General features: G+C 41.5%; 1 pseudogene; it reads right to left on the bottom strand.

The window, feature by feature from the left end:
* Window positions 1-3,408: 3,408 nt before the first annotated feature.
* On the bottom strand, window positions 3,409-11,750 carry LOC116645995 (annotated as a pseudogene).
* Between the last annotated feature and the right edge of the window lie 14,909 nt (window positions 11,751-26,659).

The following is a 26,659-nucleotide window of genomic DNA, read 5'->3' on the forward strand; positions in this document are numbered from 1 at the left end:
CCTCTACGTGTACCCCAGGTGCTTTTTAAACTGCTGCTTCTACCCTGTGTCTCTGCCGGCTTATTTATTATCCGGGCTCTTGAGGGGTGGGGGCGCCATTTCCTGTTGCCCTCTGGCTCTCCTGGAGTTAAGCTTCCTGATTTTTCAAGTCCCTGGAGTTAAGCCCCTCTGATTTTAAAAGGTCTCCAAGTTAAGCCCCACTGGTTTTCAAAGCCAAATGCTATGGGGACTTGTGTTCCTGGTGCATGTCCCCCATCTCTGGGGTGTCTGGTGTGGAAGTTGACCCTCTTGCTTCTTAGTGCTCGTGGCGTCCCTCCCATTGGTGGTGAGTCTCCTTGGGGTTTTGGTTCCCATCATTATCTCTGCTTCTGCTGTCTTTTTTGATGTGGCCTCCTTTCTATGATTAAGTGTGGAAGGTGTGTTTTGCTAGTCCTCAGGTCATTTTTAGAGGTAGTTACACAGATGTAACTCTTACCTTGTGTCCGTGGGACAAGCTGCGCTCAGGATCCTTCTTTTCTGCCATTTTCCTCCCTTTGATCACCAAGAAGTGTTTTAAGCCCTTGGGACTCAGCAGTGCACACTGGACATCCTGCTTATAAAAGGTCCCGGTCTCTACTCACAAATCATAGCAACTGTTGTAATTATTCTAGCTTTTAGCAATCGTGTTTGTTTCTGCAGATATATCCATACCACACTGAAATACTAAGCATTCACTTTCTGCCATTGAGACTGTAGTCATCACTAAATCCCTCTTTTCAAATAGGCAGAGTGTTTTCTTTCGTGCTATGAGAAGGGTTTTCTATTTCACCCAGGCTTTTTTGTTAGGATGAGAACACCTCCAGAGTACATACGACTGGAAAAGAGACATTCCTTATATTCTACATTGGTTTGTTGACTGAATCCCACCATCACATGTCCTCTGGGCTACAGCATTCTTAGTTAAAAACTAAGAATATAACAAAACACATAACAAAACACACTCACAGTCTGTATCATTTCTTTATATAAAGTTCAAAACAGGCAAAACTGATTTATGATAATAAAATAATGGTTATCCTTTGGGGAAAACCAACATAAAGAAGCCGCAAAGGAGCCTTTGAGGTGCTGGAAATATTCCATATCTTGATGTGGTTGGTGATTTATATGTATGTCTATATATGTAGAATTTTTCAGCTTGTACCTTTAAGATTTATGTACTTTTATATATCCTCATTTACATAAATCAGCAAACAGACCCTTATTATCCTCTCTCATTAAAATCTTGTCTTACCTTTTGTGTTACTATGATTTATAATGAGAAATACATTTTTTTTTTTAAAGATTTTATTTATTTATTTGGCAGAGAGAGACAGAGCGAGAGAGGGAACACAAGTAGGGGGAGTGGGAGAGGGAGAAGCAGGCTTCTGGCAGAGCAGGGAGCCCGATGCGGGGCTCGATCCCAGGACCCTGAGATCATGACCTGAGCTGAAGGCAGACGCTCAACGACTGAGCCACCCAGGCGCCCGAGAAATACATATTTGTTCTTTGTCCCTTTCCTGGTACGGAGCTCCTAAAGGCGTTAGCATTTCCTGTGATGAGAGTGGTAAAGGTGTCTTTGTTATGTTAATAAGTGATTTTGGGAAAGCACCTAAGGATGGGGGCTGATTGCCAGGGGCACCGACCACATGCTTAGACAGTTGAACTGTTCCCTCCTGCTGCCTGACCTCTGGGGAGAGGAGAAGGGCTGGAGATGAAGTTCAATCCCTAGGGGCCAATGAATGAATCATTCATGCCTATGTAATGAAGCTTCCATAAAGACCCAAAAAGGGGTGGGGTTCAGAGAGATTCTGAACTGGTGACCGCCTGGAGATTCAGGGAAAGTCATGTGCTGGAGAGAGCCCAGCAGCTCTGCTCCTTTCCTCTTCCCTTGCTCTGTGCATCTCTTCCATCTGGCTGTTCCTGACTTCTATCCTGATATAATACACTAGGAATCTGGGAAGGCAAGTGTTTCTCTGAGTTCTGTGAGCTGTTCTAGCAAATTAATTGAACCTAAGAAGCAGGTAGTGGGAACCTCTGATGTATAGCTAGTCAGACAGAAGCATAGGTGACCAACTGGACTTGTGATTGGTGTCTGAACGGACAGGCGTTCTTTTAGGACTGAGTTCTTAACCTCTGGGATCTGCTACGATCTTTGGGTAGATACTGTCAGAATTGAGTTGAATTGTAAGACACCTGGTTACTGTCTGCTGAGAATTGGATTTCACACACACACACACACACACACACACACACACACACAGGTTTATCTCTGTAGAGTAGTTCCACTTAATCTTACATTTATTTCCATGTGTAGGTTTATTTTCAGTTTTCAGTTCAAGAGCTCTATCAAAACTGTTTAGGGGCGCCTGGGTGGCTCAGTTCGTTAAGCCTCCGACTCTTAGTTTCAGCTCACGTCATGATCTCAGGGTCCTGGGATCAAGCCCCACATAGGACTCTGCGCTTGGTGCTGAATCTGCTGCAGACTCTTTCTCCCTCTCCCTTGGCCCCTCACACTGCTTGTGCAATCTCTCTCTCTCTTTCAAATAAATAAATTAATTTAAAAAAACCCTCTTCCTTTAGCTTTGCATTCTAGAATATTAGTAAAATCCCTGGTATGGTAATATGGTAGGGATTCTGGAGTAGGTTAGAATTGCGTGGAGAATAAAAATTCTCTGTTAAATCACAGAAACCCTCATATATAACACAAACAGAAGCCATAGACTTTTTTTTTTTTTAAGATTTTATTTATTTGACAGAGAGAGACAGTGAGAGAGGGAACACAAGCAGGGGGAGTGGGAGAGGGAGAAGCAGGCTTCCCGCTGAGCAAGGAGCCCAACGCAGGGCTCGATCCCTGGGACCACGACCTGAGCCGAAGGCAGACGCTTAACGACTGAGCCACCCAGGCACACCAGCCATAGACTTTTTTGCCATAAACTTGAACTCAAGGGGTTGTAGAACTACGGAAGAGGTAGAAAGTGAGTCCTGTGGGACGCTTAGGAGGCTCTATCAGACCACATGTTCTTGGGAACCCTCCAGACCCTTCACAAGTGTCCACTTGTGGCAGAGGAGGCTGTCAGGGCGAGGGAGGCAGAGAGCCCACTGCTGAACGCCCACTGGAGCTCAAGTTCTCAGCTGTGTCTTCATGTCCATTTCTGATAACTTAAAAATTTCTCCCGCCATTTATGCTCCAGAAAGAAAACAGAGAGGCACAGGACACTCTTTCCCTCCGTGTTTTTCTCAGTGAAGGAGTGATCCTCTACAAGGGCGCTGGCAGCTGATAAACACTGTGGGTGGTTCCGTTCGTGCGGACGGCCTGGGTTCCAGACCACTCTCTGTGGTCTTTTTTTTTTTTTTTTGATGTCTGATCTTATCTGTCACTCTTAGAAAATCTCATTTTTGAGTGGACTCAGACTTAGAGGTAGAAGCTCTCAGAGAGGACAGCCTCCGTCTCTTGGCAATCTGTTCCTGGAGTTTTTCTTTGGCCTCCTTCATTCTCTTGGCCAAAAGTTTAGCATATTCTGCAGCGTCTTCCTTATTTTTCCGAGTGCGCTGCTTCTTCAAAGCAATACGCCCATGTTTGGGCTGGAGGACACGTGGCGTGACAAGACGCTGAATCGTAGGCGCTTTGGTTCTAGGTTTCTTACCTTCTTTGTTCAGGGGCTTTCTCACAACATACTGGTGGACATGATCTTCTTTAGAGAGATGAAAAGTCTGCGGATTTTGCTGGCTCTTTTGGGCCCCAGGCGACGAGGCACAGTGAGTCCAGGAATATCCTTCTCCCCTTTTTCTACAATGACCAAGTTGAGAACACTGAGATTGGCATCCACAGTGCAACCCCGAACAGATTTGCGCTTTCTCTCTCCCATCCTCCTTGGCCTATAGCAGGAATGCCCCTTACTCAGCAGCAGGTGGACATGGCCATGGGTCAGGACACCCTGCTTCATGGGGAAGCCTTCTTTGTCATTGCCACCACTGATTCGGACCACATAACCCTTTCATTCTTCACCCAGAGCATCAGCAGCAACTTCTGCAGCCAATACGCTTCTCATAAAAGGTATGAAGTTTGCATTCATCGCCCACTTCAACGAGTTTCTGGCGGCCAGTAGCCACCTGCAGCTGGCTTGGTATACCAAGCTTCTGTTTCCCTTAGGACAGAATCTCTCTCAGTGGTCTTAATGTGCATTCATAAAACATGATTTTTGTCAGCACCCTGTCGCCCCTCCCATTAACACTCATTAACCCACTACGCTCGTTAACTCAAGTATAGTAGACATTGATTCAACCAGGTCTTCATTAAGCATCTCTTATTTGCCAGGCAATGTGCACTGTGTCTATGTGTATATAAAACACCTCTGGGGACACGGGTTGTGTTTTTCTTTAGTCCGAAGTTGCTCCCTTTGTGGTATATACTTCAGGGGATGAAACTAGGGAGTAAAGAGATGTCACATAGGGGCGCCTGGGTGGCACAGTCCGTGAGGCGTCCGACTCTTGGTTCCGGCTCAGGCCCTGATCTCAGGGTCGTGGCATCAAGCCCCACACTGGGCTCCATGCTCAGCACGGAGTGTGCTTAAGACTCTCTCTGCCCCTCTCCCCTGCTCTCACGTGTGCTCCCTCTCAAGTAAATAAATCTTCAAAAAAAAAAAAAAGTTGCTTAAATCTACCTACCAGAAGACTGAAGTCCCAGCCCCAAGTTAGCCAAAACACTCAGTTATGTTTTCTTGTAAGAGAGGGAAAACCTAGACTGTTCCACATGGAAAGCTTGTTCATTGCCCAAAGATAGTGTGTGTATGGCAGCCCCAATATCTGGTGAGCAAAAAGCCCGAATTCTGAGGCTAAAATTAAAAAGCATGTGTGTGTGTGCACGTGTATACACGAGACGAAGGGGAGAAAGAGGGGTACTCTTCACTGGAATTCTTCTTGTGCTAAAAACACAAAATTTGTCCGAGTTGGAAAAGAGCTAATAATTTAAGGGTACTTCAGACCAAATACATCTTGATGAGCATGTGATTCAACCACATCTATGACTCAGTTCCAATGAAGATACCCTTAAAAGTCTCACAAGGAATAAGCCCCACTCCCGCAGAATTGGCACAGCCACATTGTTGAGGCAGTTGCTTTATGCGCACAGGACCGCGGGCACTTCACTAGCTGGCGGGTCTTTAACTGAAAGAGGTGATGTGTCAGGAGGACCAAATCCTAGTGCTCGGACATTTTAAAGTAAACGGGCTAGCCTGGTCTAGTGGTTCTAACCCTCAGCTGGAAATCAGAAGTACCTATGGGGCTTTGTTAAAATGCTGACTGCTGGGTTCCCCCAGCCATAAATTCTGACTCCTGCAGCCTGGGGCGATCCTGTAGAACAGCACTGTGCCTTCGAAGATTGGGGAGTAAATCTCTGTTGTCCACATTGGTCTCAAAAGCCAATAAAAGGAATAAAACAACAATCCATCCATCAACTGAAATTCCGTAAGTGCAGCAATCTTAGGAGACCCAGTCATTAGGTATCATGCTCCGGGCCAAAATCCTTACAGACGACACCAAGGACAAAGGTCATCTGCTCAAAGCAGATGGGGCAAAAACGGACTCTCATCAAGTTTCTAGAGCATAGATGAGCCAGCCCCATCCCACTGCTGGGGGTGAGATATGGGGCTCCCTCCGAGGAGACCTAGAGATCAGAGATGAAGTCATCAGATGCTTTTGTCAAAATACCCACGCATGAGAGTTAGCTCGAACTTAGGAACATGAAAAAGCAGTCCATTGGATAGTCTTAACACAGTTGTGAAGTCATCTGCTGCCAAAGCTTCCCCAATCCTCCTCCTGTAAATAATTAGAATCCTTTTTAGCCTGTTTTTGAAAACCATAGACTTCAGCCATGGTTTAGAATTCTAAACTTTTTGGGGGGTGAAATAATTCAAAAGACCCTAAAAATTAGACACATTTTCAATGAGGCTAGCATTCGAGATCCACACAAATACATGCTTGGCACCTGCCATACACATTGCTTTGTTCTTTTGATTTCACCACCCTGAGAGGGAGTGTATGCAAGCGTATGGAAGAAATACTTTCCGATTGGGGAAGTAAGGCACAGTCTATAAGAATTTTTATCAGGGCACACGCAATGATTCTGGGAAAAAAAGCAGATATCTAAGCAGACAGAGATCAAGCCTATATTTCTCTATGAACGAACAAATACTTGTGTCTCCAAAAGCACAAATACATGTGATGTTTTTCTTGAGGTGTAATTGACATACATTATATTTCAGGTATATAACATAATGATTCGATATTTGTATACATTGTGAAATAATCACTATAGTAAGTCTAGTGAACATATGTCACCATATGTAATTAGAGTTGTTTTTTTTTTTTCTTGTGAGGACAGTTACTAAGATCTGCTCTTAGCAACGTTCAAACATGCAACACAGTGTTAACACTTAAGTGGGAGTTTGTACTGTTTCCCTGCCCTCACCCATTTGCTCCCTTCCCCTGGGACAACCACCAATAGGATCTCTGTATGTGAGCTTTTTTTTTCTTTTTTTTTATGATTCCACATACAAGTGCGATCATATAGTATTTGTCTTTCTCTGACTTCATTTAGTATAATGCCTTCAAGGTTCACATGCTGTTACAAATGGGAAGATTTCCTCCTCTTTATGGCTGAATAATATTTCATTGTACATATACATCACATTTTCCTTATCCATCTGTTGATGGATGCTAAGATTATTTCCATGTCTTGGCTCTTGTAAATAATGCTGCAATGAACATGCATGTGTAGATAGCTCTTAGAATTAGTGTTTTCATTTTCTTGGCATAAATGCCCAGAAATGGAGTTGCTAAAACATATATGGTAGTTCTATTTTAGTAACTTTTGAGCAAGCTCCATACTGTTGTCCACAGTGCTTATACCCATTTACATTCCCACCAACAGCACATGAGGGCTCCCTTTTCTCCACATCCTCACCAACACTTGCTATTTCTTGTCTTTTTGAGTCTAGCCATTCTGACAGGTGTAAGGTGATGTCTCCTTGTGGTTTTGATTTGCATTTCCCTGATAATAAGTGATGGTGAGCATCTTTTCATGTACTGAGGTCATTTGTATGTATTTTTTGGTAAAATGTCTCTTCAGATCTTCTGCCCATTTTTAAGTTGGATTGTTTATTTGCTATTGAGTTGTAGGAATTCTTTATATATTTTGGTTATTAACTGCTTATCAAATATGATTTACAAATGTTTTCTTCCATTCAGTAAGTTGCCTTTTCATTTTGTTGATGGTTCCCGTTTTTTTTTTTTTTGAGATGGGGGAGGGGCGCGGAAGGGAGAGGGAGAGAATTTTAAGCAGGCTCCACGCCCACTGTGGGGCCCCAACATGGGGCTTGATCTCAGGACCCTGAGATTATGACCTGAGCCAAAATCAAGAGTCAGATGCTGGGGCACCTGGGTGGCTCAGTTGTTAAGCGTCTGCCTTCAGCTCAGGTCATGATCCCAGGGTGCTGGGATCGAGCCCCACATCGGGTTCCCTGCTCCGCGGGAAGCCTGCTTCTCCCTCTCTCACTCCCCCCTGCTTGTGTTCCCTCTCTCGCTGTGTCTCTCTCTGTCAAATAAATAAAATAAAATCTTTAAAAAAAAAAAATGCTTAGCTGAATGAGCCACCCAGGTGACTCAACGGTTCCCTTTTCTTTCTTTTTTTTTTTTTTTTAAAGATTTTATTTATTTATTTGACAGAGAGACAACGAGAGAGAGAACACAAGCAGGGGGAGTGGGAGAGGGAGAAGCAGGCTTTCCGCTGAGCAGGGAGCCCAATGCGGGGCTTGATCCCAGGACCCTGGGATCATGACCTGAGCCGAAGGCAGATGCTTAACGACTGAGCCACCCAGGCGCCCCAACGGTTCCCTTTTCTAATGTAGTCCCACGTGTTTTATTTTTGTTGTTATCTCTGCTTTTGGTGTCAGATCCAAAAAATCCTCACCAAGACCAATGTTAAGGAGCTTACCCCTATTTTCATCTAGTAGTTTTATGGTTAAAGATCTTACGTTCATGTCTTTGATTCATTATCAGTTAATTTTTGTGTATGGTGTAAGATGGTGGTCCAGTTTCATTCTTTTGCATGTAGCTGTCCAGTTTTCCCATTACCATTTATTAAAGAGATTGTCCTTTTCCCATTGTTGATTATTGGCTCACTTGTCATGTGTTAATTGACCATATGTGCATGGGTTTATTTCTGGGTGCGGTTCTGGGTTCGGTTACCTTGATCTGTGTGTCTGTATTTATGCCAATACCATACTGTTGTGATTACTACAGGCTTTAGTTTGAAATGAGGTTGTGACAAAGATTCACATCCCCACCAGCACAAATACTTGCAAATTTTAATGCCATAATTTTTTGAAGAACTAAACTGTTTTGGGGGCACCTGAGTGGCTCAGTTGGTTAAGCATCTGCCTTCGGCTCGGGTCACTATCTCGGGGTCCTGGGATCAAGCCCCACATCGGGCTCCTGGCTCAGCAGGGAGCCTGCTTCTCCCTCTCTCTCTGCTGCTCCCCCTGCTTGTACTCTCTCACTCTCTCTTTCTCTCTCTCTCTCTCTCTCTCTCTGTGTCAAGTAAATAAATATTTTTTAAAAAGTAAACTGTTTTTAAATTAATTTATTTTTAAATGGAATATATTTGAAATATGAAACTAAATTGAAGGTGTACAGCATGTTACCCTGATACACTTCTCTATAGTAAGAGGAGTGCCGTCGTAGTGACGATACCGCTAGCGTGTTACATGATGATCCTTGCTTTTTAGTGGTTGGATTGGGACCAGAGTTTTAAAAAAACTCTTAGGAATGACAAAGGAGTAATGAAATAGTTACTTTTGGTATGTTGCTGAGGATATTTCCATAATTAGGTTTAAAAATTGGAGTGAAAATTTTTATGATTCCATTGTATTAACATGAAGTTCAGGGGCGCCTGGGTGGCTCAGTCATTAAGCGTCAGCCTTCGGCTCAGGTCATGATCCCGGGGTCCTGGGATCGAGCCCCGCATCGGGCTCCCTGCTCAGCGGGAAGCCTGCTTCTCCCTCTCCCACTCCCCCTGCTTGTGTTCCCTCTCTCGCTGTGTCTCTGTCAAATAAATAAATAAAATCTTTAAAAACAAAAACATGAAGTTCACTTGGGTCTAATTCAGATTTTCGAAAGTCAGCATTACAGAGCGTTCTTTTCAAAATGAGGGTTTGTAGCCACATTGTGAAAACTTGAAGATCCAGTCTACATGCAGCATTCAGTGAATCACTTTGGAGAGCAGGGTTACGGTCTGGGTACCTAAGATAAACTGATGTCTTTGCAAACCATTGGGACCATTTTTTATTTTTTTATTTTTTAAGATTTTATTTATTTATTTGACAGAGAGAGACAGCGAGAGAGGGAACACAAGCAGGGGGAGTGGGAGAGGGAGAAGCAGGCTTTCCGCTGAGCAGGGAGCCCGATGCAGGGCTCAATCCCAGGACCCTGGGATCATGACCTGAGCCGAAGGCAGACGCTTAACGACTGAGCCACCCAGGTGCCCCGGGACCATTTTTCAAATGCTTTTATTTTGGAATAACCGTAGAGTCACAGGAAGTAGCAAAATAGTACATAGAGTCCCATGAAATCCTGTAGGGTCCCCTCACCCAACTTCTCCCCACAATGGGCCCGTCCTATATAACTGTAGTTTAATGCCACGATAACATTTTATATTGATAATGGTATTAAGTTCAGCCACGATTTGCAGTAAAGCAAACCAGCTGTTCAAATAATTGTGTCTTTGAGATAATGTCTTCTGATTCTACTGAAGAAGATTGTGTAGAACAAGAGTCCTGGCCTGTTCTTTTAAGACAGATAACCTTTAATCATATACAAGGTGGTAATTCTTTTGTGCAGGGGAATCCTTCTGTAGTTAGAACATGTTTTGCTAAAGCTTCATCTGCTTTAAATTTAACAAAGTGTATAATTATTAGTCGAGCAAACTTTGATTCTTTCTAAATTCATATATCCTCAAAATTTTAGTTGAATGTCTTCTATATTCAGTTGCCTATAATTAATGTGACAATCCTTAAGTGACATCATAAGACATTCAATTCTGTAGAATAAATTGTGCTATTCTAAGAAATGAGGTGGCAGTTGAAAACCTAATGATACACCTACAGATTAGTATTTCAATATAAATAATCATTATATTCACTACTTGATACCTGCTTAATTGAAGTATATATAAATATTTTGGCAAAGCAGCCCATCCACATGGATGGATGAAAAGAGCTAAGATTTCCAGTATCTTACTTTAAGTTCATAATTTATTCTGTAGACATCTTAAATTTGCCTTGTACGCATGCTGAGACCTAAGTGATAGAGACCAGCAAAGTCAAAGAGAAGTTGAGAACCATCAAGGCCAAGACCGACAGCACTAATTTGATTGTACACCTGATCCTAGGGAAGCATATTTTCATTTTTCAATAGAATGTTTTCTATGATGGAAGCTTTTTTTTTTTTTTAAGATTTCACTTCTTTATTTGAGAGGGTGAGAATGAGAGAGAGAGAGAGAGAGAGTGCACAAACAGGGGGAGCAGCAGAGGGGGAGGGAGAAGCAGGCTCCCCGCTGAGCAGGGAGCCTGATGCGGGACATATTTATTGAATGATAGATACTTTAGGAGAACAATCTTTAATCTCTTTAGTATTAGCATGCGTTACTATATTTTCTTCAGAAGGATGTGGGAACTTCAACATACTCCAAATTGATTGGATCGCCGTTAATCGTAGGGGATTCTTTCTAGCTCTAAGAAAGCCCAGGCAAATGTCAGGTTAATTTTTTAATTAGTGGTTTTTCTATTTACTTATTTCCATGAGGCTAACAGTTTGCCCTGAATTAGAAACATGGTCTACTTTAGATGCACGTGGACTTGATCCCAGGATCCTGGGATCATGACCTGAGCCGAAGGCAGACACTTAACCTACTGAACCACCCAGGCACCCCTATGACGGAAGCTTTAAACATGTTGGTATTATCTGTGCATTTATTTTTCAAGGGGAGGAAGAAAAACCTAATAATTCGCAGAGAAAAGTTTGCCAATTTAGAACGCATCATTTGCTTTACCTTTTGATGTAACAGACAAGGTTAGATGTAATTCCAACCATATTTTCTTATTTTTTTAAGTAGGCTCCATGCCCAACAGGGCTTGAACTCCGGACCCTGAGGTTGAGAGTCACACGTCCTACCCGCTGAGCCAGCCAGGTGCCCCCCAACCATATTTTAAAGAACTATGCTTTACATTGGGGATTTTCACTGAGCTGATCTCAGCCTTTTATGGGTGGTGGTATGCCAACTCATCTGCCTGGGACTTGGGACATCATCTGGATCAGGACAAAAATAGTTTTAAAGGACAGAGGAAATATTTTCATGATGTAAAGAAATCACGATATCAGCTGATTTTGGACTATACCAAAGCTTGATTACAGTTATATTTTGCTTTTCTTAGCAATTTGAAATGTGTCACCTGAAGTATTTATTGCTAGACACAGTAACTTGAATTTGCCGGGAAAGAAAGAAATACTAGATAATAAAAGTTGAAATCATCTGAAATGGGTATTTGAGAAATGGTACCAGTGCTGCTGGAAATGGCAACCACTGGAGTTAGGCCAACAAAGTTATTGTGTATAGGGAATCCGATGCTCACACCATCATTGGAAGGGCCAGAGGAGTAGAAGTCTGGGGAGTCTGCCATAATCTTCCAGATTAACTGAGATCCAGAAATTAGGAAAGGCCAGCACACTTTGAAATAAGCATCTAGATTTCATACCCTTCTCCCCACACAGCTGGTATGTAAATAGTGATGGGTGGAACGTGGCCACTGCAAGAATTCGCAAACGTTAGAAACTAGCAGCCACCACCCTGCACGATTTTTCTCTTCTCAGCCATCCAAATCTCACATGAATTGACTAAAGTTGAATTGCATCCAGTGCCTTAATGGAAAGCTATCTGTGAAATAAAATTTTCAAGTTATTGTAATCGAAGAAGGAACAGAGAAGGGATTGAAAAGATGCCAAGTGCTATTTGACAAGATCTGGGATAGAAGTAATCTCTATGCACTTGGAAATCCCATATGTGTGTGTGTTACATGGTTCAGCATGGCCCGGAGAGTAATTCATGGAACATTGATTCTGCAGATACTTATCAGGGAGAGATAGGACTCATGCTCCAAAGTGTTTAGAGATCCCTGCATCCCCACCTTTTGCAAAGTCCTGGTGCAAATTAGCACATTAAAGACTCGGAGAAGCCGCCTTTTCTCTTCTGGAGAGTGCACATCATATGGTCACAGTGGTGATCTCTGGGAAGTGGAAAAGGGCCTCAAAAGACCGTTCCTTGTCACTCTCTACTGTTTTGAACAAACAGAACTTGATAGAATGTTAAGAAATTCTTATCTTTTATAAAAATAAAGTTTGTTTTCCTTCTTTCTAAGATTCAAATAAGAAGTTGAGATGTAGGAGCTGAAGGCATGAATCCCCTGGAGGAAGAGGCCCACGTGTTATTTACGGCCAAGGAACAATACCAGTGGTTTTCAGTGTGAGATCTTAGGGCTCCCTGTATCAGAATCACTTGGGGGGGGGGGGGAAGAGTGGCTTACTGACTAAAATGAAAATTCTGGGCCCCTCTTGAGATCTACTCTATCAGAATTCCTGAGGTTGAGACGTGATTATTTGCATTTTTTAAACAGATGTCCCATAAGTTTAGTTTTTTTCACTTTCTTAGTGTGATAAAATAGATATAACAAAATGTGCCTTAACAATTTTTAAGTGTACAGTTAAGTGGCATTAATCACACTGACAGTGCTGTGCACCCGTCACCACTGTTTGCAAAGCTTTTCGTCGCTTGAAACAAAGACTCGGGGGGGCGCCCGGCGGGCTCAGTGGGTAGAGCATGTGACTCTTGATCTCAGGGTCGTGAATTCAAGCCCCATGTTGGGCATGGAGCCTACTGAATAATAATAATAATAGTAATAATAATAATAAACAACAGAGACTCTGCAATTATTAAGCAATAGTTCCCATTTCCCCCTTTCCCCTAGGCCCCTGTAACCTGTAATCTACTTTCTGTCTCTATTAATTGGCCTATTCTAGATATGTTATGTAAGTGGGACCACACAGTATTTGTCCTTTTGTCGGGTTCTTTCAATTAGCATAATGTTTTCAAGCTTCATCAGTGTTGCAGCAGGTGTCAGGACTTGATTCCTTTTTTTTTTTTTTAATGGCGGAAGTGTCCATTATGTATGCACAGACCACATTTTATTTATCTCTTCCTCTGCCGCTGGACACTTGCGTTGTTGCCATCTTTGGGCCTCGGTGAATAATGCTGCTGTGAACATTGGTGTGCACGTAACTGTTTGAGTCTCTCTTCAATTCTTTGGGTAGTGTTTTCCCAAGAATATCCGAACATTTTAATGATACTAATGCTTGCAGCCGATGAGCATTGAATATCTTTTCATTTGTTTGTGTCATCTTCGATTTCTTTTAGGTACTTTTATCTCTTTTTTTTTTTTCCTTTGTCATTATACCTAAAGGTTTTTTTCTTTCCAGAGAGCCAAATTTTGGTTTCATAGGTTCTCTTATTTTTTCTCTATTTTATTTCTCCCTGCTCTAGTCTTTACTGTTTCCTTCCCTCTTCTAGCTCTTAGTTTAGTCTGCTCTTCTTTTTCTAGTTCCTCAAAGTGTAAATTTAGGTTACTGATTTGAGATCTTTGTGGGGTTTTTTTTTAACACAGGCATTTATACTTAGAACTTTGCCTCTAAGTCCTGCCCTCACTACATCCCAAAAGCTTTGGTAGTTGTATTTTTTTTTTTTTTTTACTCTAAATATTTTCTGTTTTCCTTTGCAATCTCTTCTTTGAGGCACTGGTTGTTTAAGAGTGTGTTGTTTCATTTCCATATACTTGTGAATTTCCCAGTTTTCCATTTTTTAAGGTGATTTATAATTTTATTCCCTTATGGTTGGAGAAGATACTTTGTAGGATTTCAATCTTTTAAAATTTATTGAGACCTGTTTGGCCTAGCATCTCCGGGAGAAGGTTCTGTGTGCACTTGTGAAGACTGTGTTTTCCAGCATGGTTGGATGGAGTGTTCTTTGTGTCTGTTAAGTATAGATGGTTTATCGTGTTGTTCCAGTTCTCTGTTTCTTTATTGATTTTCTGTCTAGATGTTTTATCCGTAACTTAAAGTGTTATACTGAAGTCTCCAACCGTTTGCAGAACTATTTCTCCCTTCAGTTACGGAAGTTTCTTCCTATGTTTTGCAATGTTAATAATTTTTTGTTATTTAAAGATTTTATTTATTTATTTGACAGAGACACAGTGAGAGAGGGAACACAAGCAGGGGAAGTGGGAGAGGGAGAAGCAGGCTCCCCACTGAGCAGGGAGCCCGATGCGGGGCTCGATCCCAGGACCCTGGGATCATGACCTGAGCCGAAGGCAGACGGTTAACCGACTGAGCCACCCAGGCACCCCAATGTTAATAATTTGTAAAAGTAAAAATAACATAATAATAATAGCTAACAACTTTTGAGCATTTAGATTATACTAGGAACTCTTCTATGTGCCTCAAATAGAGTAATTCGTTTAATCTTCACAACAACCCCACAAGGTCGAGTGCTGTTAATGTCCACATTTCATAGAGGAGGTGATTGAGTTTGAATGAAATAAAGCAATTTGTAGAAGATCACACAGCAAGTAGGTAGTTTACCTCCACAGACAGAATCCTTAACCATTAATGCTCCAGGCACTTCTCCCTGCTAAAACAAATACAAAACACTGTCATAAGAATTTGTGTGGCACTAGACACACACACACAGAGCCTGTGTGCTTATAATTAGAGGAATATGGTTATTTTAGAGAATAAACACAAATGGAGGACTGAATATAGTGCTTCATCCATTGTGGCTCTTGGAAGTTAAACTGGTGTTCTTTGTACCTAAACATTGATCCTACAACTAATTCATATTTGCTCTTGGAAACTAGCATATTGATGGGATAGGAAGACAGATTTATTTTATTTATTAAATTTTTAGTCCTTAAAGAATTTTTTTTACTCCTTGGTGCAAATTCTCCTTCTAAAATGAAAATGTTCTTAGATACAACGTCAGGGATTCTAAGTTTTTGGTCCCCAAATAACTTCTTTATCACATTTTAAAAAATGAATAAAATCGACAAGACTTGGCAGGTTAGGAAAGGTACAATTTTCTTGATTCTCTGTGTAGAGCATGTAATTGCGTCTCACAGATTTTATATCAAGATATTCGCACCTTGCATCACCTCTTTATTCTTCCTTAGACTTCTTGACAGTTATGATTATGAAATTATTACATTCCCATTATAAACAACAATTCCAATATGGACTTTATCATTATTAAGGCATGTTCTCTCTCAACCCATTTTCTTGAGAGTTTTTGTCTTGAAAACATGTTGTATTTTGTCAAACGCTTTTTCTGCATCCGTTGAGTTTGGTTATATGCTGTTTATCTTTCCTCTTGTTAATGTGATGTATCACATTCATTGATGTATAAATTTTGAACCACCTTCATATCCCTGGAATCAATCCTACCCGATCTTGGTGAATGATTTTTTAATGTATTGTTGAATTCAGTTTGCTAATACCTCATTGAGGATTTTTGCATCTGCATTTACCTGAGATACTGGTCTGTAGTTTTCCTTTTTGTAATGTCTCTGGTTTCAGTATCAGAGTAATGATGGCCTTGTAGAGTGAATATGGAAGTTTTCCTTCCTCTTTTATTTTTTGGAATAGTTTGAGAAGAACAGGTATTCTTTTTTACGTGTTTGCTAGAATCCACCTGTGAGGCCATCTGGTCCTGAGCTTTCATTTGTTGGGAGTGTTTGGATTGCTGATTGAGTTTCATTTCTAGTAATTGGTCTGTTCAAATTGTCTATTTCTCCCCGATTCACTTTTGAAAGATAGGATGTATCTAGGAATTTATCCATTTCTTCTAGGTTGTCCAATTTGATGGCATAAAATTTTTCATAACATTCTCTTACGATCCTTTGTATTTCTTGGTGTCCATTGTTATTTCTTCACCTTTACTTCTGATTTCAGTCCTCTTTTTTTCTTGATGAGCCTGGCTAAAGGTTTATCAGTTGTTGATCCATTCAAAGATGCAGCTCTTGGCTTCATTGATCTTTTCTTTTGTTTTTTAGTCTGTAATGCATTTACTTCCACTCAATTTTTATTATTACCTTCCTTTTACTAGCTCTGGGTTTTATTCTTCTTTTTCTAGGTCTTTTAGGTGTAAGGTTAGGTTGTTTGAGATTCTTCTTGTTCCTTAAGGTAGACCTGTATTGCTATAAAATTTCCTCTTAAAACAGCTTTTGCTGAATCCCACAGATTTTGGACAGTTGTGTTTTCATTATCATTTGTCTTCATGTATTTTTTAAATTTCCTTTTTGATTTCATGTTTGGCCCACTTGTTGTTGTTGAGCAGCATGTTGTTCAGCTTGCATGTATTTGTGTTTTCTCCAGATTTGATTTCCAGTTTCATACTGTAGAAATTGTCACTGTAATTGATTTTTAGTTTAAGACTTTTGTAGTTGCAAAAGATGCTTGATATAATTGCAGGCTTATTAAATTTATTGAGTCTTGTTTTGTGTCCTAACATCCACCCTGGAGAATGTTCTATGTGCACTTGAAAAAAAATTTGTATTCTGTTGTTTTAGGATGGAATATCTGTATATATCTGTTAGATCCATCTGGTCTAATGTGTCATTCAAAGCCACTGTTTCCTTGATGTTCTGTTGGGATGATCTATCCACTGATGTAAGTGGGGTACTAAAGGCCCCTACTGTTACTCTATTAATTTCACTTTGTCCTTTTATGTCTGTTAAAAGTTGCTTTATGTTTATAGATGCTCCTGTGTTGGGTATATGGATTAATATTTCTGTCATTACATAATGCCCTTCTTTTTTCTGTTATTAGTCTTTGTTTTATTTTTTTAAAAGATTATTTATTTTAGGGGTGCCTGGGTGGCTCAGTTGGTTAAGTATCTGCCTTCGGCTCAGGTCATGATCCTGGGGTCCTGGGATTGAGCCCTGCATCGGGCTCCCTGCTCAGCAGGGAGTCTGCTTCTCCCTCTCCCTCTGCTGCTCCCCCTGCTTGTACTCTCTCTCTCTCTGTCAAATAAATAAATAAAATCTTTTCTAAAAAAAAAAAGAGTATTTATTTTAGAGAGAGGGCAAGCAGGGGGAGGGGTAGACGGAGAGAGAGAATCCTGAAGCCGACTCCCCACTAAGCGTGGAGCCCAGTGTGGGGCTCGATCTCACAACCCTGAGATCATGGCCTGAGCTGAAAGCAAGAGTCCACTGCTCAACCGACTGAGCCACCCAGCCACCCCTAGTCTTTGTTTTAAAGCCTTTTTTTAATCTGAAGTAGTATTGTTACCCCTACTTTTTTTTCACTTCCATTTGTATGGTACATGGTTTTCCAACGTTGCATTTGCAGTCTGTGTCTTTACATATGTAGTGAGTCTCTTGTAGACAGCATGTACATGGGTTTTGCTTTTTTATCTATTCAGTTTTTTGATTGGAGCATTTAGTCCCTTTACATTTAAAGTAATTATTGGGGTGCCTGGGTGGCTCAGTCAGTTAAGCACCCAGCTCTTGATTTCAGCTCAGGTCATGATCTCAGGGTCATGAGATGGAGCCCTGTGTCAGGAGTGGTGCCTGCCTAAGATTCTTTCTCTCCCTCTCCCTCTGCCCCCCCCCCCCAATTCACTTGCTCTCTTTGTGTCTCAAAAAAATAAATAATGTACACTTAAAAAAATAATTATTGATAGGTTTTACTGATTGCCATTTTGTTAATTTTTTCTGGGGTGTGTGTGTGTGTGTGTGTGTGTGTGTGAGAGAGAGAGAGAGAGAGAGAGAGAGAGAGAGAGAGCAAGCTCCGCACCCAGTGTGGGGCTTGAACTCAGGACCCCAAGATCCAGAGTCATATGCTCTACTGACTGAGCCAGCCAGGTGCCCCTTTCTGGTTGTTTTTGTAGTTCTTCTTTGTTAGTTTTTTTCTTCTCTTTCTCTCTTCCCTTGTAGTTTGATAGCTTTCTTTATTGTTACGTTTGGATTCCTTTCTCTTTTTGGATGTATTGCAGGTTTTGATTGTGGTTACCATTAGGTTCACATATATCTTATATGCATAGCACCCTATACTAAGTGGATGGTCGCTTAAGTTTGAACATGGTCTAAAAACACTACATTTTTACTCCTCCCTCCTCATTTTATATAGATGGTGTCATATTTTATATCTTTTTCTTTTGTGTATTCCTTGACTATATTTTGTAGATATCTTTGATTTTGCTATTTTGGTGTTTTATCCTCCACATTAGCTTTGTAAGTGATTAATCTACTACTTTTACTGTATCTTTGCTTTTACCTGTGGAATTCTTTCCTTTCACAATTTTCTTCTTATTACTGACTTTTCTTTCCACTTAAAGAATTTCCTTTAATATTTCTTGTAAGGCTGGATTAGTGGAGATAAATTCCTTCAACTTTTGTTTGGGAAACTTTTTATCTCTCCTTCAATTGGGAATGATAACCTTGCTGGGAAAAGTATTCTTAGTTGTTTCAGCACTTTGAATACATCCTGGGACTCTCTTCTGGCCTGCAAAGTTTTTGCTGAAAAGTCAGCTTATAACCTTATGGCATTTCCTTTGTATGTAACTGACTTTTCCTTTTCTCTTACTACTTGTCAAGTTCTCTCTTTATCATTACTTTTTGCCATTTTAATTATTATGTGTCTTGGTGTGGACCTCCTTGGATTGATGTTGTTGAGGGCTCTCCCTGCCTCTTTGATCTGGTTGTGCTTTTCCTTCCCGAGTGATCAGTAAAGTTTTCAGCTATTTTTTCTTCAAATAAGTTTTCTGCCGTCTTCACTCTCCTCTTTCTGGGACCTCTACAACGCAAATGTAATACACTTGATGATGTTGCCAAGTTCACTCAACCTATTGCCATTTTTTATTCTTCTTTTCCCATTTACTCTTTAGCTTGGTTGATTTCCATTACTGTCTTCCAGATTGCTGATCTGTTTTTCTGCATCCTCTAATTCACTATTAATTGCTTTCAATGTATTTTTTTTATTTCATTTATTGAATTTTTCATCTCTGATTCTTTTTTATACTTTCTTTCTCCTGGTTGAAGTTCTCACTGATGGCTCCCACCCTTTTCTCAAGTCCACTGAGTATCTTGATGACCATTATTCTGAATTTTATCGAGCATATTGTTTATCTCCATTTCATTTGGCTCTTCTACTGATTTTGTCTTGTTCTTTCATTTTGCAGAGATTCCTCTATTTTGTCTTAGTTTCAGTGTTGGTTTCTTAAAAGTAGTGGCCTCATGTAGTGGAGGTCCTGTGGTGCCCTGTAGCGCAGTCCCCCCCCCACTCACCCCACCCCCCAGTTACCAGAATTAGGTGCTCCAAGGGGTATTCACTCTGTGGGCTACATAAACACTACCACTGGAGCTGAGCCATGGGTTATCTTTAGCTGAGCCGGCTACAATGAGCTCCTTTGCCTGCTTTGGGTCCACAGGGCAGGGTTTGGTCTCTGCATTGAGAGGTTTGAGGCCACTGTGAGTTCTTTGGTGGGCGGGGCTGACGGTCAGCCGAGACGTCTGTAATTAGCCTCTGGGCCATTGCTGCAGGTGCACCCAAGGTCAGGCTTTGCTTGCTGTGTAGCCAGCTAAGAGGCAGCGTTGCTGAAACTTGTGTGTGGAGTTATCCCCACCTCTCCCCGGGGCAGGAGTCACTTCGGAGTGGCACTGGTCCCTGCTGGGGCTGCCAGTGGGGTGTGGCAGGGCAGGAGCTGCTTTGGGGGGACAATTGCTCTGGCAGGTGGGTTGGATGGGTGGGTCTGCAGGGGAATCCTGGGGCAGGGCATGTGCTGCTAGCAAGATAGATGGGAGAGCTATCTAGGCTGGGGGAGTGGAGGAGAAATGGTGCCCACCAGCTTTTTTTCTTCCCGGAGACATCTGAAGATCCCTGCCCCTCTAGCACATGTTCTAAGATTAGTCAATAAATCTTCACAAGTACTGGGGCGCTGGGTGGCTCAATCCTTAAGCGTCTGCCTTCGGCTCAGGTCATGATCCCAGGGTCCTGGGATCGAGCCCTGCATCGGGCTCCCTGCTCAGCGGGAAGCCTGCTTCTCCCTCTCCCACTCCCCCTGCTTGTGTTCCCTCTCTCGCTGTGTCTCTCTCTGTCAAATAAATAAATAAAATCTAAAAAAAAAAAAAAAAAAAGTCTTCACAAGTACCCCCAGACAGTTTCAAACCGCTGTGTGTGCTGTGTCTTGGATGGAGTTATTTATTCTGAGTCTTTTTTTTTTTTTTTTAATATTTTATTTATTTATTTGAGAGAGAGAGAATGAGAGAGAGCGAGTACATGAGAGGGGGGAGGGTCAGAGGGAGAAGCAGACTCCCTGCCGAGCAGGGAGCCCGATGCGGGACTCGATCCAGGGACTCCAGGATCATGACCTGAGCCAAAGGCAGTCGCTTAACCAACTGAGCCACCCAGGCGCCCTATTCTGAGTCTTGAAGGGCAGGGACTCCATTTCCTTTTGCCTTCCTGCTCTCCTAGAGGTGAGCCCGCTGGTGTTCAAAGCTCCCAAAATTACACCCAACAGGTTTTCAAAGCGAGGGACTCATCTTCCCTGTGTGGGTCCCCAGTGCCAGGGGTGCCTGGCGTGAGGTCTCATTGTCCTGTTTCTGTGGGCTTGCAGTGTTTCTCCTGTCTGTGCTTACTTAGTCTTACCTGGGATTTGGTTCCCAGCTGCATCTCTGCCTTCCCGTTTTGCTGATGTGGCCTCTTCTCTGCAGTTAACTGGAAGATCTGTTCTGCCAAGTCTTCAGGTCATTTTCAGAGTTAGTGGCATAGATGTATCTGTTTGCCTCACGGTGTCCGTGGGATGAGATGAGCTTAGGATCCTCCTATTCTGCCATCTTCCCCCTCAGTCTAGCCTTGCTTATTGATGAGATCAGTTTCTGTTGAGCTGAAGTTCTTCTACAGATAACCACCTATGTATGGTTTTCTCCTGTATGTTTCCTTAAGTGTGTGTGACAGGAAAACAAGAGACAGCAAATGCCTGTTCATAGATATGACACATGTAGGACTTTCCTCCAGTACTCCTATGACCTGGATCGGTCAGTATGCTGGCTTCTCTCTGCTTTGTGTCCCTGCATGAATTTCGAGATTACAAGAAGTTGTAAATTGTAAATCACATACATCATTATTGATAGTGGTTTTCTCACCAGAATGCTTGTGATTATGGATGTATAACCAGCATTTTTGCACAGACTTTATCACATAATTCACTTTGGTATGGCTTCTCACCTGGATGACTCATTACATGAGTTTTCAGCTGGTTACATGGGTATCTTTCCACACATATGGCAGCCGTAGAGTTTGACCCCTTTATATAGTCTCACATACCTTCTCAAGCTCTTAGCTTGGATAAACACTTTGCCATATATGTTACTCATCAGCCTGGCCTTGGAATATGGGTATCTCTGGCCTTTCAAAAGTTTGTGATACACCACTTCGCTTTTACAAAAGACCTACATTCATACATGTTTTTGCTAACCAAAAGAAATTGGAAGAGGACTAATTTTTACCAAAAAAGGCAGAAAATGAAAGGTGTTCAGCAGCATGTGACCCGAGCGGTGAGAGTGGCCCCACCAAGCAGCCTCGCTGGGAACTGCACTGAGCATCTCAGCATCAGGCTGCCATCACTTTAAACTCTGTGAGCATCTGTGCTTGATCCTGATTTGTGTGTGTGTGTGTGTGTGTGCATGTGTGTGTGTGTGTGTATCTATTAGCAAGATGTGTCCTAAGGTATCAGAAGAACCTTAAATTTAAAGAGGTTATTTTTGGGGTCTGGGAGTGCTCAAAAAATGTCTCATATAAATTAATGGTGACTGCTTCTTTCCTTTATGCTATTTCAGCTTACAGAAGCTTTTATAGGAATGCTCTACTTCTGGTTAGCTGGGAAACCTCGATCTCTGATCCAGTTTTTCCCTGGAGCTCTCCACCTCATCAGGATTCTTGACACTGGACGTATTAGATACAGCGTGTTCTTTCAGAGTATAGTTGAGCTGTGATTTTCCACATTTCTCTTTCACTGTTTGAGTTGGCACAAAGACTTCCTGTGCTGGAAATGTATTTCATAGAGTTCTGAATTATCATTTCTTTGTGCAACTTGTTCTCTCACAGGTGTAGACAATGTATTTGCATGTAGAAATTTTTCAACGGATGCATTCTCTAAAACACAGAGATACTGTACTGTTTTATTCTGCCCCGTTTTCTGGGAGTTGAAAGCCTTCTTTTTAGTGTCAGATAACATCTTTGGTAATGCCCCTTGTTAAGGATTTGCCTGAACTAAATCTGATTTTATTCTTAATTCCAGTTATTTAGAAGAGTTTTTTAGTTTTCTTTCTGGTAGCTTGATTTGTTTTTAGATTTAGTGTCTCACAGTCAGAAAAATGCGGCCTGTATAATTGCTTTAAAAATTTCAGTTTTCTGGATTTTTTTTTTTTGTAAATGTTTGGTAAACATTTGAAAGAACATTTAGTCCATGTGAGATATATAATTTTATTACATGGAGGTTTCACTAAGCTGATTCTAGTACTATTTGTCTGTTTTGCATTTCACACTCAGAGTTCTGTTCAAGCTTACCAGAAATGCAGGAGAATTCTGATGTCACTTTTATCTTTGTAGGTACTATTTTTTTTTTTAACCTCCCACCATGAGTCTATTTTATTTGTTGCTTCTCCTATTTGCTGTGTCATTTCTTTTTGTATTTTTAATTATTGCTTCTCCTAGATCTAGATTTCACATTTGTTGTGTCAGCTCTTCATCTTTCTTCTGAATTCTAGAATAATTTTCTATTGACTCAGGTTTCTTAAGTTTCACTACCTGTATTTGTAGTTTAGGATTTGGGAAAAACCAGTTTTCATTTGACTGAAACCATTTTGATCTGATTGATCCTTTCTGAGAGATATCTCATCACTGTACATTTTGTTTGGAATTAAAATTAGAAATTAAAGTTTTCTGCTCTGATTCTGTAGGATGAGGTCCTTCTTTTAGAATGCTAAATCTTTCCATGAGTTTACTGATTTTTAAGGAATCTTTAAAAAGGTTATGTGGATCCCAATGCTCAGATCTTTTAATCCTTAATGAAAAAGAAAGCTCAAGGGGGCGCCTGGGTGGCTCAATCGTTAAGTGTCTGCCTTCAGCTCAGGTCATGATCCCAGGGTCCTGGGATCGAGCCCCACATCAGGCTCCCTACTCGGTGGGAGGCCTGCTTCTCCCTCTCCCACTCCCCCTGCTTGTGTTCCCTCTCTCACTGTCTCTCTCTCTGTCAAATAAATAAAAAAATAAAAAAAAAATAAAAAGAAAGCTCAAGCTTTGTACTTTTTTTCTATGGATTTTCCTCGATGAGAAAATGCTTGATAACAGAGCATGGGAAAGACAGGGAAGTGCATGTTCTGCTAAGCCTTTGTTTTTAGCCAAGCACCTGTGGGTACTGCTTTAGGTATTTCCTGGGGAATTGAAAATTGTTCCTTGGAATCCTCAGCTAGGCCAAGCAAATTTTTCCTCCGTGTTCATTGTGGTAGCTGGAAGTTACTTGGTGCATCACACCCCTTATCTCAGTGGCCAAACTACTCCCTTAAAGGCCTTGCTTATTTAATGAAACCCATGGTGCAAGTAAGACAAAGACAAAAGCCACAGTCTCAGTGCTTCCTGTCCAGCACACTTATCCTTGCATAGAGCTTGGGGGTTACCACGGGCTCTCTCGGGGAGTCCCATAGACGTGCTCTGCAGGTTTTCCTTGATGACCTTCATTGGTGACTGGAATCGTGGACTGGCTGATCCTGGTCGCCGCTGCCTTCACTATGTCCCCATCTGTACCTTGTCATTTCTGACCCCCAGAACATCATTTCCTGTTCTCCACCCATTAAAGATGTTTTCATTAGTTATTTTAGAACTTGGGAAGAGAAACTCAAATCCAAATCTTAAAATAGGAGTTCCCTTGCCACGTGTGACCGTTTGATTCCTTGCCAAAGTGTATAGGGAATGCAAGCGACTTCAGTTATGCTTAACCCAAAGATCTTTTTTTGAATTAAACCTAACCTACCCAGGGCAGACTATTCTTAGTGATGTAGAAGAAATCAAAATTGGAGGATGGGATTTTAAAAAGGCTATAAATGTTAGTGGTTCTTGACCACTGCAACAGTACTCCCTGAAAACCACCTTGGTCCCCAAGAGAATGAAGGCACAAATAAGTCCAAACCAAGCTAAGTAATATAACGAGCACTATGTTCCCAAACCACAGTGCAAAACTTGAGGAAGCCAGGCTGTGTGAAAAGCACCTGATTTTCCCTGCACTTTTTTTTTTTTTAAAGATTATTTATTTATTTGACAGAGAGAGATAGGGAGAGCAGGAACACAAGTAGGGGGAGTGGGAGAGGGAGAAGCAGGCTTCCTGCTGAGCAGGGAGCCCAATGGGGGACTCGATCCCAGGACCCTGGGATCATGACCTGAGCTGAAGGCAGACGCCTAACGACTGAGCCACCCAGGCGCCCTGTGCTCTGTATTTCTTAACCACCAGAATGTCAAGAAAGGGCGATCAGAAGCATACCCATCAAATTCCAAGAGGCAGGAAAAGTGAGGTGGTTTGCCTGATAAGAGAACCTGGAAGTGGTGAACCATAATATCACCCACATAATCTGTATCCCGTTAAAACCTTTGAAACCCCTATCACAAAACATGGCCAGAGCACCATCATAGGAAAAGGCCAACAGACCAAAGTTAAGTAGGGAGTCTTTGGAAGAATGCAGGTGGGAGACAAACACCCTGTACCCAACAGTGCCCCAGACTTCTGTGTGGAAAACTGAGCTACTCAATACCTAGAGAGAAATTATGATAAAGACCGTGGGATTGTAATAGGGAGATCATGTAGTTCTCACAGATGCCTCTCTTAATTACAAAAAATGAGTACCATAATGACTCAGTATTGTGTTAACAGATTTGAAGTCATTTTCTACTTGAAAATCCATTACTGAAAAGGGACAACCTAGGGGCGCCTGGGTGGCTCAGTCGTTGTGTCTGCCTTCGGCTTAGGTCATGATCCCAGGGTCCTGGGATTGAGCCCCGCATCGGGCTCCCTGCTCGGCCGGAAGCCTGCTTCTCCCTCTCCCACTCCCCCACTTGTGTTCCCTCTCTCGCTGTGTCTCTGTCAAATAAATAAAATCTTAAAAAAAAAAAAAAAGGGACAACCTAGGATGTGGAAAATACGGGAGCAGGGGAATTAGAAAAATAGTCCACCTACCATTGTTAAAATTGTCTTGGATTTTCTGTCTATGCATTACTTTACTTACTGTAAGATGTGGTGGGGAGGTAACCAAATAGTAATGAGGGAAAGTTTGATTTCAGATGTGGAGAGAAAACACTTGTGTAGTTTCAAGATGTAAGGGACAACAATTTCAAGTATTCTACTCAGACCCTAATTGAGAACTGCTTGTAAAAAAAAAAAAAAAAAAAAAAAAAACAACTACTTGGAAAATTTAACACAGGATATCTGATATTTTGCAAGGTGCGATTGGAGTATATGGTGCTTATGTTTAAAAAAAAGTTGATAGATGAATTGCTATGATGCCTAGGATTTGTTCTGTTTCAAAATAATTAGGGGGGTGGGGGAAATGAGAATACAGATGAAATGCATTTGCTTACATAAGGGTCCTTTTGGAAGCTGGGTAATGAGCAAAGGAGGGATCATTCTACAATTCTTCTGTATTTGGGTGTGTATATGAATTTTAATATATTTTTAAAAAGTAATAGAAATGTTTTGACTTCAAATATGCTTACTCGCTGAAAAGGCTACCTCCTAGAATTCATCTGTGCTGATTGCTGTGCAAATGTTGGAACGTGGACTATAGACTCTAGCAAGTGGGTCAAGTCCTCTGACAATCTGCCTTGGACAAATGACAGGTGACCCTTGAACAACATGGAGGTTCGGGGGCACTGGCCTCCTGCACCGTGGTAAATCCGCATGTAACTTCTGGGTTCCCAGAAATGTAATAGTCTAATGTGGACTGGAAGCCTTATAGATACCATAGTCCTTCACCGCATATGTTGTATGTTCTATGTATTAGAGACTATATTGCTACAATAAAGCACACTGAGGAAAGGAAGTATGGAGAAAAATCACAAGGAAGACGAAACACATTTGTAGTCCTGTACTGTCTTTATCACAGTCCACACATAAGTGGACCTATGCAGTTCAAACCCATATTGTTCAAGGGTCAACTTGTAGCTAGCTACAAATGACAAAAAAATTGAGAAGAAAATTACTCATTATTTAATTTCTTAACATATTCCACCGTTTTCATAAAATTTGCTTATATATCCTTCTACCCAATTTTTAAAGTTAACGTACACTTAATGCCCAAATCTAACATTACGACGTGTTCTAATATAGGAACAGAAATATGATGGAACATTACGTTTTTGAGACCGCGTATTTCAGTCTAGAAAATGTGTTGGACTAGTTTGATACTGTAGATCATTTCTAACTACACAGAAAAGATGCAGAATG

The sequence above is a fragment of the Phoca vitulina genome, unplaced genomic scaffold (genome assembly GCF_004348235.1).
Source record: "Phoca vitulina isolate PV1807 unplaced genomic scaffold, GSC_HSeal_1.0 scaffold35, whole genome shotgun sequence".
In the NCBI taxonomy this organism is placed as follows: Eukaryota; Metazoa; Chordata; class Mammalia; order Carnivora; family Phocidae; genus Phoca; species Phoca vitulina.